The sequence below is a fragment of the Cavia porcellus genome, unplaced genomic scaffold, assembly GCF_034190915.1.
Source record: "Cavia porcellus strain 051 isolate PalLab524CR breed Dunkin Hartley unplaced genomic scaffold, mCavPor4.1 scaffold_23, whole genome shotgun sequence".
NCBI lineage: Eukaryota > Metazoa > Chordata > Mammalia > Rodentia > Caviidae > Cavia > Cavia porcellus.
Window position 1 is genome coordinate 30764523 of NW_026947506.1, and position 14225 is coordinate 30778747.

The window sequence follows — 14225 nt, forward strand, 5'->3', positions numbered from 1 at the left end:
AAACGCTCCAGCACATGGAAAATATTCAGGAGAGAAAATTCCCCAGAGTGAAACTTGATGTTGCCACGCCAGAGCACTAGGCTGAGTCCACTGGAGGGCCACGGTGTGTGGCTGCCTTGTGTGGCCTCCACCTCTCCTGCGTCCTCTCCCTCGTCCAGTGCTGGGTGACCTCAAGCCCCATTCCACTCTCTGTGTGCAGGCTCATACCAGCTGTGGTGACACTGAACCTGTGCAACCTTCTGCCACTGTCCTTACTCTCCAGACAGGAGAGCAGATCACCGCCGGCAAGGACAGGCCTTGCAGTGCATATGACAAGGAAAGCTGGAGATGACCTAAAGGACAAGGGTGGAAGGAGAGGCACAGGCTGCATGCAAACCAGGGCCTCCCTGGAGCTGCTCCTCCAGGTCACTGAGGATGGAGGGTGCTTCTGTGTTTTGGGGGTCCCAGACTCTGTGCTTCCAGTTTCTACATCACAGTGGGGGAATCTGCAGGTGCCCTGTGCCTTGTCTGAGATCCTCTGCTTCTTCCTAACAGCTAGCAAATCACTATGGTCCCCTTGGTGACCTGGGATTCACCAGAGTGTGTTTAAAATGGGCTACTCTGTATAAACTGCTCAGGACTTACCTTCCCTGAATCTGAAAAAACCTACAGCTCATTAGTTCTGTGAAATCCTCAGGCTCACACTCTACATCCTGCTACCCCCATGTCATGCCCCGTGTGGTGGGCACAGGCTCTCAGCCCCTCATGTGACCCTACAGTTGCCTCCTAATTTATTCCCTTCCTCTGTCTCTCTCCCCCCATGTTGGCCTCACACACAGGAGTCACTGGGACCCTTTGCTCTCCCTTGTTGTCCCTATTCTTTCCCTGCCCTGAGGGCACCCCCAAAAAGATGCCTTACTCACTCGATGACAGAGTTGCCATTTATTGATTTAGTTTGGTTTTTAAAAATATCAGGAAAAGCATCCAGAATTCCACTCGAAAAAGCTTTCCCTGAAGAACCTCAGAAAAACAAACCAGACCCCATTTATAGCGATCTCTTTTAAGCGGCCTGTATTTTCAGTTGGCTCTGAGCCTGTTTCTGTTAGGCCTCTCTCGATTTATTTTTGGCTCCATGCATATGAGCTATGCTTATTTTGATAACTGCATTATGCTTTCAAGCTTTGACAGTCAAATCATCACCCTGGCTTCCTGGTGGGCATGGGCATCAGTTCACCTCCAACCCAGAGGAGCAGCTCACCCTCCAGACGGCTGTGATTTCTCCTCTGCAGTTAGCAGCCAGCAGCAGAGCCCCTTGGGGTGGCTGTCTCTCAAAAGAGAGAAAGAAAGTGGGGGGAAAGCTGCACACGATGGGGCAAGCCTATAATCTCTGGGTGGCTGAGGCAGGAGGGTTGCAAGTACAAGCCCAACCTGGGAAACTTAGCAAGACATTGTCTTGAAATAAAAAATAAATGAAAATAAGGGCTGGGGATGTAGCGCAATATGAAGGCCTTGGGTTCGAGTCCTAGAACCTAAAGAGAAAAAGAGAGAGAAACAGAGAAAGAGCGCTTTGTGACTGGTAAGACGTGGCATTTACAGCCTGTAAGGATTTAGAGGGCAAGAGACTCCTTCCTCATGCTTCTCTAGCCAGCAGGAGTATTCCTGTGGCTTTTCTTCACAAAGTCGCTGAGGAACCTCCTCTTCTGGCATCACTCTCTGTGGGGTCTGGACACCTCCCATTTTCAGATGCTGACAACAGGGAGGCGTGACCTCAGGGCGTGGGTCCCCTCCCCCTGGTCAGCGGTCTCTCCACCCTGAGCCAAGGAGGCCGAGGCGAGGAAGTGGAGGCCCGCCAGGCCGCCAGGCTTGTGCCTGTGGACAGGCGCATTTGGCTGCATTTGGCTTCTTCGAACTCTGGCAGCAGCTCCAGATCATTCCTTGGGCAGCATCGAGCACAGGAAGTTCGGAGGAAGGGGTGAGAGGGATTCCTGCTGCTGGCTGGCTGCCCGGTGGAGCCCGCACCTGGGTGCCAGATGTGCAGGGGGCACATGGGAGCTGCTGTGCCCATTCACACAAGGCTGGCTTTCCTTTCCACCACCCTCCTCCCTTCATTTCCACTGCGCCCTTTCCTGCCTGCTGCCACACAGGGCCGACATGGGCTCTCGATCACTGACTTAGGCCTGGACATTTTTGTGTACACTCCGAGGGGGGAAGTGTCACACTGGGAGAAGATGAAGTCCCTGGCTAGAAACAGAGCGTGGCCATGTGCCCTGCCACCATCAGATGCCTCACCTCATGGGCCCTGGACACAGACATCTTCCCAGGACAGAGGGCTGTGCAGTGACAGTACACCCACACTCAGCATCATCACTGACCAGAACAGTGGGGTGACAGGCTGCCACAGCCAGGGCAGTAAAAAGTCAGGGCTTTGATCACTCGGGCCAGGACAACCAGCCACATCTGGGACGAGTCAGGCCACACACGGGAAGAGGTCAGGGGATGAATTCCCACCGGGAGGAAAGCAGAAGCCCGTGGGGCCTCACGATGGAGAGGGCTCCATTGGGCCCCTTCCTTCTCAGTGGGGTGCCTCAGTGGGATGTAGAGGGAAGACAGGCAGCTCAATCCCACCCGCAGCCCACTGCTGGCTTCCTCTGGGCTAGCCCCTTTGCGCTCCGGCTTCCAGGGTGTCCACCCTGTCCTTGCCTGGGCTTAGAATGAGCCAGTGCTTCATGTGGTAGAGCATTGCTGGTGTTTTCTTCTCTGTTTTCTGCAAAGGAATTTTGGAAGATTTTCCCCTATTTCAGTTCAAAACATGAAGCAGTGAGGATGGTGGTACACGCCTGTAATCCAAGCACTCTGGGAAGCGGAGAGGAGGATCTCAATCTCAGCCCAGTCTGGACAATTTAGTGACTTACTGTGATTCTACCTCAAAATAAAAAACTAAAAAGGGCTGTGGATGTAGCTTAATGTGAAGGCCCTGGGTTCAATCTCTAGTACTTAAAAAGAACAACATTTACTCCAAAATGATGAATTTTATGTGCATTTCAACTCTATTTAAAAAGCTCATAAAACTATACGCTCTCCCTCCTCACAAAGACCTAAACCAAAAGAGTAAAACCTTATGTGTTTATTTATGAGAATCCGCAGGCTCAGAATCCTCCCCACAGTATGCCATGAACTTTTCCAAGATAGAGGGGAAACTTTTCCTCCCCCAAGATCCAACCCTGCCAACTTCCTCCCGCCCCTGCAAACCGCTTCCTAATCTGAGTTGCTCTTGCCGAACTGTGCTTTCCTGACTTGGCGTGTTTCAGACTCGAGGTAATTTGGGATCAGCTCTAATATTTTCTTGCTTTAGAAAAGTAGTAAAAATTAATTAATCCACAACTGTACTGATAGCAAAAGTTAATAGAAATTTTAATAAAAATACAACCTCAATAAGCTTCCCTATTGTTCTAATAAATGCAATAGTAGTTTAGAATTGTAGATAAAAAAAATTAATAAAACAACGGAGGGCAGGGACCACAAAGCTCCAACAAAGGGACACGGTCTCCCCAGCTCCCACAGCCGGCGGGGTGAGAAGCTGACCTCCAAGTGTGTTTCTGGGTTCACACTGTGCATCAGAAATTTTTTGAACCTCTAACTAATACTCCCTATTTGGTGGCTTACTTTTAATTATTTGGATATTTTCATGTAATACAAAACTAAGCAAAAGCTTGGAGGTGACGATCATCACCAAATGTCAGAAATGTGGTGGTGGATTCCCAGAGGGAGTAGACAGGGAAAGATTTTTATGGAAACCAAAAGGCTGACCAACTTCTCGTGCAGGATATCCAGGAGGCCCTCATCTCAGGGTGTGGTTCCCAGAGGCTAACGGGTGTTTGTCTCATTAGTTTTTCTCTCCAAGGCTGTGACAGAATCTTGGAGGACCAGGTGCCCCACCCTGGAGGAGACAGAGACACACCCTGAGGCACCCCCCACCAAGAGGCCATGGAACACTCCCAATGGGAGGTGTAGACAAATGAAACTCCAACTCCTCACAATGCCTGGTCTCCTCAGGATGTGCCTTGAGGTGCTTTCTAGAAGCTGCTTGGGTCAGTACTAGAATTCTGAAAGATCTGTTCTCAGTGTTAAGATTCTTCACAGCCCAGCCTCTGGTGGAATAGCAATGTTTATTTTGGAGAGAATGTTTTTTCAGTACCAAGAATTGAACTCAACCCTTTTTATTTTAAAACAGAAACTTGCTAAGTTGCTAAATTGCCAGGGTTGAGCTGCAGCTAGCAATCCTCCTGCCTCAGCCTCCCACAGTGCTGGGATGACAAGTGTTCCCCACGAGGCTCAGCTAAAAATCAATATTTTAAAAGGTGAGGGAAGCAGAGAGATGAAAGCAATAGAGTAAAGAGAGACGTCTTTAGTTGGCCTTCACTCAATGCTAGACCTAGAGTGGACAGGAATTTAAACTTTGCCAGAAGTCAGCACCCTGTTCTGGCCCTAGTTAGGGGAGACAAGCAGATAGTGTGATCTGAAGGCCTACGTCTCCAGAGGGAGTCCCTGGGAGGGCTGACACCACCAGGATGCTATTCCTGTGGTGTGCTGTCCATTCACAAAGGAATATTAACTCAAACAGCCTTAGAGTGAAGGCCAGCATGGTCCACGAAGGAAAAAAGACCACTGAAGCCCAGGGTAATAATGCAAACCTGCAGTTCCAGTACTTTGGGAGGCTGAGGTAGGAAAGTTTGAGTCCAGCTTGGGCGACTTGTGAGACCTTGTCTCAGAAAGGAGGAGGAGCTGAGGATGTAGCTCTGAGTGAAATCCCTGGGTTCATTTCCCAGTAACACACACATGCACACGCACACATACACATACACTCACTCACTACCTGAGCATGAAAGGAGGTTCAGGTCCAAGGGCACAGCAAAAACACAGCAGGGCCCCCATGCCCAGGGCTGCTCATGCGGGACTCTGCTCCCCAGGGCAGTCCCGCCTGCTAGACCTCAGTAGTCATCAGAGATTCTGGTCCTGGAAGGCCCTTAGGAGAGAGCCAAGAGCAGCTGCTGGCAGAAATGGGGAGACGGGGTGGGCAAGAACTCCTTTTGAAAATCATGGAAAATTCCAACCATGAGGAAGAAAGCAGAGAGATTCATGGCATAAATCCCTACCTATCTGTGGCATGTGTTCATTTCTTCCTCATTTTTTTTTCTAATCGTGGTAAAACATGCGTCACATGAAATCTCCCCTCTGTCTTACTCTCCTTATTGCTGGGACAGTTTACCCGACACCCACAACTGGAGGGGAGAGGTTTATTGTGGCTCAGGTGTCAGTGCATGGTCAGCAGGCCCCCAGGCAGCACTGCCCTGCAAAGCCACGGCAGGCAGAGGAGAGATGCTCACAGCACGCAGACAGGAAGCAGAGGAGTCAAGGGAGAAGCCTGGAGGCGATGTAAATTTTGGGTCACACCCTCAATGACCAGTCCTCCCAGCTGGACCCCACCTCTTAACAAATATCAGTGCTGATGCCACCTTCATCTAATCCCTATCCAGCGTTCTCACTTATCCGTGATCATATGAAGCTTTTGGGAGCCGTCTAGATATAAACGATCACACCATCGCCATCGAGTTTAAGGGCACAGCTCAGGGATATGAAGCACAGGCACACAGTGTGTAGCTGTCACCACTGTCTACTTCCAGAGCTCTCATCTTCCTAACCTGAAGCTCTGCACCCACTGAACACTGCCTTCTGCCCCCTGGCCAGCCTGATTCCCACTGTTCTGCTGCCCGCAGGATCTGATTTTGCAGGGACCCCCTAGGAATGGAACCAGTGTTTGTCCTTTCATGCCCAATGCCCCAAGGGTTCACCTAATCCTCTGCTGTTTCAATGAAAGGAATCTTGAAGCCCTAGAGACACTTGTATTTTGATTGATTGATTGCAGTACCAGGGATTGACCCAGAACCTTTACTCTGAGCTGCCTCCCCAGTCTTTTATTTTTTGTTTTGAGACAGGGTCTTGTTAAGTAACTACAATTACACTACCTAGATTGGGTTGGAATTTGAGATCGTCCTGGTTCAGCTTTGCACATGCGTGTAGCACTCTGGAAGGATGTTCTGTTCTTTAGATGCCAGCTCTCTAGCAGGCAGCTCATCTCCAGGGCAGAGGAGAGCTTGGGGTCAGACACGGTGTGGCCTTTACATCAAAAACTGGGACCTATTTTCCTTCCTCGTACCCCTGAAGTTTGCCTTGAAGTCACCCAGTCTGGCTCTCCCTGTATTACTGGCAGTGGGCACCATCATTTCAGGCAGCACACAGGTCAGTGATTTTTATTTTAATAACTGTACTTGTCTCAACATGCATTAAAAAACAGGGGGCACATGAGACTTTCAATTTCAGAGATTTTGTCCCAGGATGAGACTCAATTAAAAAGGGACTGCACTGAAGGTTGATATTAAAGAGAAATACAGAGTAAGCAGTGGAATGGGTGTGCAGTGTCCAGCTTGGTGCCCAGAAACAAATCTTCAAGGAGAAACAAGAAGCCAAGCCTGGGCCCCAGGGGCTGGTCTCCAACTGTGGCTGTCAACAGCTTCCCAGAGCACTGGATGGTGGTGGCTGGCTGTGATGCATGCGAGGACATGTATAACTCGGTCTGCACACAGGACAGCAAGGCCACATGCCAATTTGGCTTGAGGTGACAACCCTTCTTCATATGACTGCCCGCCCTTGTCTGGTCTTTCCTTCTCCCAACAAAGGTCCCCAGAGACACCCAGTGACAGAAGGAACTGTGCCTCTAACATGCCCACCCCACCTAAGCTCACAGCCACCCAGGGGTCCTGCCTGACCTGCTGCTGCTGAGACACCAAAGTCCAGGGCCATGGCCCCCACAGCCACCAGCAGTGTCCCATCTTGAAAGATGTGTCCAGATAGTCTGCTGGATGCCTGTGTAGGGCCTAGAAGGCCAGTAACACCATCATGTGCCTAGACCCTTGGGCACTCTGATAGGGGCTTCTCCTGGTACAGCCTGCCCTCAAGCAAGACAGCTTTGGTGTCCTTTCTAGGACATTCCTACCAGCTGTGTAAACTCCATGCTCACCTTGCTCATGTCTCTGGGCCCCTGGTCTCCCCAAGGAGTCTCCTCAGCTTCTCAAACACACAGAAGTCTCAGCCTCCTCTTCCTGGCAGACTGGGCCTCCTCCTCTGTGTCCTCTCGTGGCCTCGATGAGCTCTGGGTGCTGAAGGGTGACCATTTTTTCCATCACCCAGAATTCCACTGCAAGGTTCATCTCCTCTCAGTGTCCCAGAATCATACAGAGGGGTGGAGGTGGAGAAGACAAAGCCACACACACGAAAAAGTAGTAGTAGACCCTTAGAGGGAAGGGGAGGCTGGCCTGCTGGGGCTGACATCTACAGAGAGCCTCGGGCAGGCTCACAGATACTTCTATACTTGATTATTTCAGTGACAATGAAGGAGGCCTGGGTGTAGCAGAGCATATCTCTAATCTCAATCCTTGGGAGGTTGAGGCAGGAGAACTTCGAGTTTGAATCAGTCTGGGCTATAGAGCGAAACACTTTCTTAATAAAAGAAAAAGAGGGGCCGGGGATTTAGCTCAGTGGTATAAGCGCCTGCCCAGTGAGCACAAGGTCGTGAGTTCAATCCCCAGCACCAAATAAATAAATAAATAAATAAATGAAAAAGAACCAGGCTTGGTGGGGCACTCCTATAATCCCAACACTCGGCGGGGCTGGGGCGGAAGGATCCTTGTAAATTGGAGACCAGCCTGGACTACAAAATGAGCCTAAGGCTAGCCTAAACTGTATAGTGAGACTCTGTAAAAAAGACAAAAATAAAGAAAGAAAAGGAAAGAAAAAGAAAAATGAAGGAGGACCTTTTTCAGGAAGACTGCAGCCTCTTGAGCAGGACAAAGCCCTGCTGCTACTGGGAAAGACACTGAGACCCAAGATCCGAAGGGTGCTCAGTGCAGGACTTTGTGGGCCTCTTCCCACAGATGACTAAACAGGTTAGAGAAGGAGCCATGGCACTGAGCTCACAGTCAGTTTCGAGGATGCTCTTTCTGCTTCCTAGAGATCCCAAGAACTGGCCCAATCACAGGAAGGGATCCTAGCCCTGCTCCTGGCTACAGGGTGGCCTTTTCTAAGCATTGGGGCACTTTCAAAGCATTCCACGACTGTGCCAGAGCCCATGGTCCAGAGAAAGGGGAACTTGGGACTCTGGGCATGAGCCAGGGGACCTGGAAGGACTCTGGAGGAGCCACTCCCGCCTCCACCCATTGATGGAGCCCACAGGCTGGGATGTCACTTTCACAGGACAGCACACAAAAGTCCAGTTTCTGGGGCCTCCCAGGAACACCCCCGTCCTTGCTGCATGTATCTAGGAACTTGTGTTTCAGGAGGATAACAACAAGTCATAAGACACAAAGACTCCTGTAGGGGTCCTGGGGGCACCCAGTGGAGACACCTGTGGGGACATAGGATTGAATGCCCCCCTCTTCAATTCAGCCCCAGCCACAGTGTGCCCATAGTTCTTGCATTTCTGGCTCTTTCCTGGTAGGTTCAATATAACTGGCCTCTGTACGAAAGTCACAGGCTAGGAAAATCACATGCTGCAGACAATGCCTTTAACAATGCCTTTGTTTATGAATGACTTCAGAGCAATTTAGCCACCCAGGGCCACCAGAAATCCCGAGGCAGGAGGGAGCTGAAGATAGGCCAAAATCATAGAGGAGAAAGAGTGGGTAAGGAGGAAGCACCCACAGTTCTGTGAGCTCCCCCACTCTAACACCACTCATCCCTGCCTCAGTTTCTCTATATATAAGTAGCTGGGAGAGCTCTACCGAGAATTAATTAACAAATGTCCATTAAATGTTCACAGGACAAGAACTCCGCAGCTGCTAAGTAGTATTAAATAATTACAACCTCGGATGACAAGCCCATCTTGCCACTGGTCTGATGCATGAAAACGTTGTTATATGACTTTGCACAATGACTTTATTTAACAGAGCTGATCTTTGCAATTTGGTTTATTTTCTCTATCCCTTCTAATTTAAGACTCCGGGGTTATTAACAGATAACTGCTCATTTCTGCCACAAATCAAGAAAATACTCATTAGAAGGCGAATGCCTGTGATTGCTAGGACTCTGAGCTTGTAAAGGACCAGAGGATGGCAACATTTGGTGTTGAAGAAGGCTAACTTCAGAAATGTGTTTTGTGCTTTAGAAAATGCATTGGCATTTTTCTGAGCAACCTTTTAAATGCATTAAAATCTAAATAGTGTTTAGCAAAGCAGTAGGATAAAGTCATGGAATCCAAGGGTGGGGAGAAGGGACATAAGGGGAGCCATGAGGAACCCGCCCTGGGAACACCTGGGTGCCAGACCAGCCCTAGATGTCACCTGCGGGACTGAACTGAAAGGGTAGCTGTGGGTCCTGCTAAGCTGGGGAACCACCCTGCCCACAGAGACAGACACTGCAGAGGGAAAGGGCCAGAGATGATCTTAAGAATGTATCTGTAAACTCCAGGAAGAAAAAAAATGTGCTGATGGTTAAAACATATGGCCTGGGCTGGGGCAAATGGATGTGGGCTGTCTCCCTGACTCCACCCTCCTCTGGCTCAGGGGCGGCACCCTCCCTCCTGTCTCTCACCAGAAATGTGTGCATTTGCAGGACAGAGCCTTTCCCCTCGCTCCCTCATTTATATACTCCTTCCCGGACTGGTAGAATCTCTTTTTGCAAAATTATCCTTGCCTAATCCATGGAGACGGAAAGTGGATTAGTGGTTGCCAGGGGCTGGGGGGAGGTTGGGGATGGGGAGTGACTGTTAATGGGTACCAGCTTTTTTTATAGGGGTGAAGAAAACAAATGTTCTGGAATTGGATAGTGGTGACAGTTGTACAACTTAGGGGATACGTTTTAAAAAAGCAACAGGATGAATTGAATAGTGTCAATGATATCTCAAATAACTGCTATTTTCAAACTCACCCTGGTCCATAGTTATGGAGGGCTTGCAGCCCTGCAGTGACGGAGTCTTCTGGCTCCCCGGGAATTTCCTGCTCCTCTCTCCCTTCTGCATCAACACTGGTCCAAGCTTCTGATGCAGAAGCCCTCAAGGCCAGGCATGTAGTAACATTCTGAGCAGTGTCTGAAGCTGACAAAGATATGGACAGCCAGGAAGTTATAAAACTGGCTTATAAAAAAAGCCCACCTGGGTCCTTGACAGAGGGATGGAAAGATCAAGGTGATCCCATTCTACTGGTACTCTTAGGAACTCATCAGACCTCCCAAAGAAGAATGGGCCCCCTTCCTGACAGTCAGTGGCAGGAATGGGTGAAACTCTGTAAGTTAGACCTCTATCCACCAACACCAAGGTGTAACGTTGAGAGAAGGCTGCCCATGCAGGGACTGAACTTCCTGCTGGGGGAACCTGGAGTCCTTGAGCAGCCTTTAATTTTTCCAGTATTGGGGATTGAACCTAGAGGCCTTTGCATTGGACTGCATATCCAGCCCTTATTATTTTTATTTATTTTTTATTTTAATACATGGTCTTGCAAATTTGCCCCAGACTGGGCTCAAACTTATGGTTGCTTCTGCTTCAGCCTCCCAGAATAAGAAGGATAAGCAGTCTTAAAATGTTTTCTTATTCTCATAATTTCTTAATTTAAAATGCTCAGTGAGCCAGGCATGGTGGCTCACACCTGTAATCCCAACACTTAGGAGGCTGAGGCAGGAGGATCATTGTGAGTTCGAGACCAGCTTGGGCTGCAAAGTGAGCTCCAAGCTAGCCTGAACTGCATAGAGAGATCCTGTCTCAAATAAAATGCTCAGTGAGCTAGGAATTTAGCTCAGCGTCATAAGCATCTGCCTGGCAAGGGTGAGGTTGTGTTTCATCCCCAGTACAAATAAATAAATAAATAAATAAAATGCTCTGTGAAATTTAAAAACAAAATATAAGGTAGACATGGTGATGCATGCCTGTAATACCAGCTATTGGGGAAACTGAGACAGGAAAATAGCAAGTTAGAATCAAGCCTAGGCAATTTAACCAGACCTTGTCTCAAGATAAAGTTGTTTTTTTTTTTTAAATGACTAGGAGGTGTATATCAGTGGAAGAGCACTTGCTTAACATTTCTGAGGCCCTGGAAAGATAGGTGTGGTGACACATGACTGTGAGACTATGGGAACTGTGTGTCCACTTCCTGAACTGCAAATAAATAAAAACAAGACGATTGAGCAAAATTAGTCAGGACAAGAGACACCCCACCTATAGGGGGCAGACTCAGTATTTTGCAGTGTCAGAATAAGGACTCACTTAAGACTTGTGGTTATCAACTGAGTATGCTCAGTACTGCTGGACCAGTGGGTGCACTTGGACCCTAGCCCCACTTTAGAGAAAGGTGGCCTTCTGAAGGGACGTGGAACCCTTCAGGCACTGGTCAGAAGAAGACCTCTGCACTGCCCCAGCAGAGGAAAGACAAAGATCCCATACTGTAGAGAGACTAGTGGGGGGGCAAGGGAGGCTGCAGGCACCCCCTGCAGGAGATGGGTTCCTGCTGCCGAATTACAGAGGAGCCCGGCTCCAGGAGCGGCCAGGCTGCCCGGCCTCCTTACGTGCGGTCCGTTCCCGGGAGCTGGCCCAGGGCCACCGGCAACCTAGCGGCAACTCCCCCAGACCAGCCTGGTTGAATTTTTATTCTCAAGGAGGAAAGCGGACTCCGGATGAGGAGAGGGAGAAGCAGCCCGGCTAAGTCACAGGTTACTGGTCTTTGTTTACAGGCCTCGAGGAGGGCTGCCTTTCCCCTCCCACAGCGCGCTCTCCTCGCGCCACGCCGGTGCCACGTCCAGGGAGGGACAAAGAGAGAGCGGGCGAGCGGATTAGTTTCGAGGCTGCGGCAGCTGCGCAGGCCCTGCCAGGCTCGGGTCGCGGGCCGCCCGGTGTGGGACCAGCCGGCTCTTCCCGCCCCGTCGGGCCGCGGGCCGAGGTGCCCGGTCGCGCGCATCCTGCGAGGCGCTCGCGCGCGCCCGTGCGACCCCCAAGCCTTTGTTGCCGAGGCCTCGTGCCGATGGGTTAATGGGGCAGAAGAGATCGGTGAAGGGCGACAGAAGTGGTCTTTGAAAGAGGGTGTGAGCACAGGGCAGCCAGACAAAGGCCAAAACACACACGGGCGGAGAGGGACAGATGGGACGGGCAAGGGAAAACAATTAGGCCTCGAGTGCGGGGGCGGGGCGCGGCTTCATCTTTTCCCAGTTAAACAGGCCGGGCAGGCGCGGGCCCCTTCCCCCGGGCTGCAGCCTGGGCTGCAGCGAGTGAGATGCAGGCAGTCTCTGCGGCGGCACAGAAGCCTCCGCGCCCTGCCCCAGTCCGGGGCTGAGCCCTGCTCCCCAAGGGCTCTCTGCGTCCCTTACCCCTTGCGCCTAGGAGGATGGTGGGTGGGTGGGTGAGTGGGTGTATGGATGGACTGATGGATGGATGGTTAGATGAACGAATGAGTGGATGAATGGATGGTGGGTACATAGATGGATGGGTGGAGGGTTGGGTGGACCAGTGAGTAGATGTATGAATGAATCCTCTTGCTCATAAACAACAGAAGAGCTGAATCCCAATCCGTGCTCCAGGCAACCCCAAATTCCCTGCAAGTGAGCCTGGAAATGTTTCCCCGGGCAACGCCGGCCTTCCAACGGTCCGACGCCCCCAGCCTCCGCTGGCGTGGGTGGACACCTTCGAGTCCCTGCAGACTGCTGCAGACATCCAGATCGACCCAGGACCGCAGCCCGCGCGCGTCTGAGAAGGATCCCCGCTAGGCGGCGCTGCCTCCCTCCAGCCTGCCAGGCCGCGCGCTGCAGACCGATGCTGTTTAATTAACGTGCAAATTGAGTAGATTAAATGACTCTAAATAATTAGCCACAGATCCTATAAACAGGATAACATATTTAATTAAGCAGCGATATAGATTTTGGAAACTGTTAATGTATTTTTAGAATGGCTGCTTAGATCTTTCGCTTTGCCCCCTAACTTCAAACATGTAACTACAGCCCCTCAGTACGTGGATAAATATCTGGAAACAAGATTATGCCTGTTAACTTCAACTAATAGAAATGATGGTCTAACAGGAACTTGGGCAGCCCCAGCCACAGCGGCTGGGAGCCCACATTCCGAAGCTGGACCGGGTGTGCTTAGCTTTGTTGTGAGTGTGTTATATGTGTGTGCACATTCGCGGGCCGGGCCCTTGGCAGAGGGGTAAAATGCTGCAGGATGAGGGGGGACGGAAGAAGGTAAGTGAAAAATACGATCCAATTTCATTATATCAATCACATTTAATTGGCAATTTGTACGAGCAATGACCGGGCTGGCTTTAGGTAAAACTATTAGGCGACAGGCGGGTGTGCTACTAAAATTCTTGGTTAGTTAATTAGTGTCTGAACTGCGGAGGGAAAGGATCCTCAGATTTACTCTCTACAAAGAGAGAGCAGCCCAGACAATTCATTAGGCAGGCGGCTTGTAAATTAGAGCTAAGTTAACCTGATTTCCCTTAATTAAAACATCTTTTCTCGTTTACGATGTGGATATAAGTAGATCTCCAGGGTTTTGAATTTTCTGCAACAGCAGATGGTCAGCTAGAAGCAGATAATAGTTAACGCTTTCTCTCTACCAGATCCGAACAACGTGAGCCGCTGGCCCATCTGAGGATTAAAAGGAGAGATAACAAAGAGTGTTAACCCTTCCCAGTCCTCCTGGCTTTTGAGGCTCTGAGAGAGGATTGGCCCCAGACCTGGGGACCCACAGGGCACCTTTGTCAGGACCCAGGTGGGACCATGGGACCTGGGGCCTCTGTGGCAGTAGGAGACAGGACTGGGGTGTTGGGGCAAGTGACCACAGGCTGCCTCCTGGGGAAGGACAGTGTTGGGACCAGGAGACCGATTGCCAAGCTGCCTAGTGGACAGGACAGAGAGGTAGCTGCCTCTAGACCTCACTTCCACAGATGGGGTTTCTTAGTACCTGGTCGCAGTTGTCCATCTGTCCCTCTGCCCACCACAGCCTGCATCCCTGTACTTTTTCTCCTTCCTGCCCCCAATCCCACCTTAGTGCTGGATGCTGGTTGGACCCAAAATGCCTGCGCACTCTGTATCACTCTGGTCCAGTACAGCCCTTTGGCTGCCCCTGGACTCCAATATTCTCTGCTAGTTACTGGGAGGGACACTGCAGCTGCCTCTGACTGTCAGAGTGGGCCCTCGGTGTTCTGCTGGCCTATATT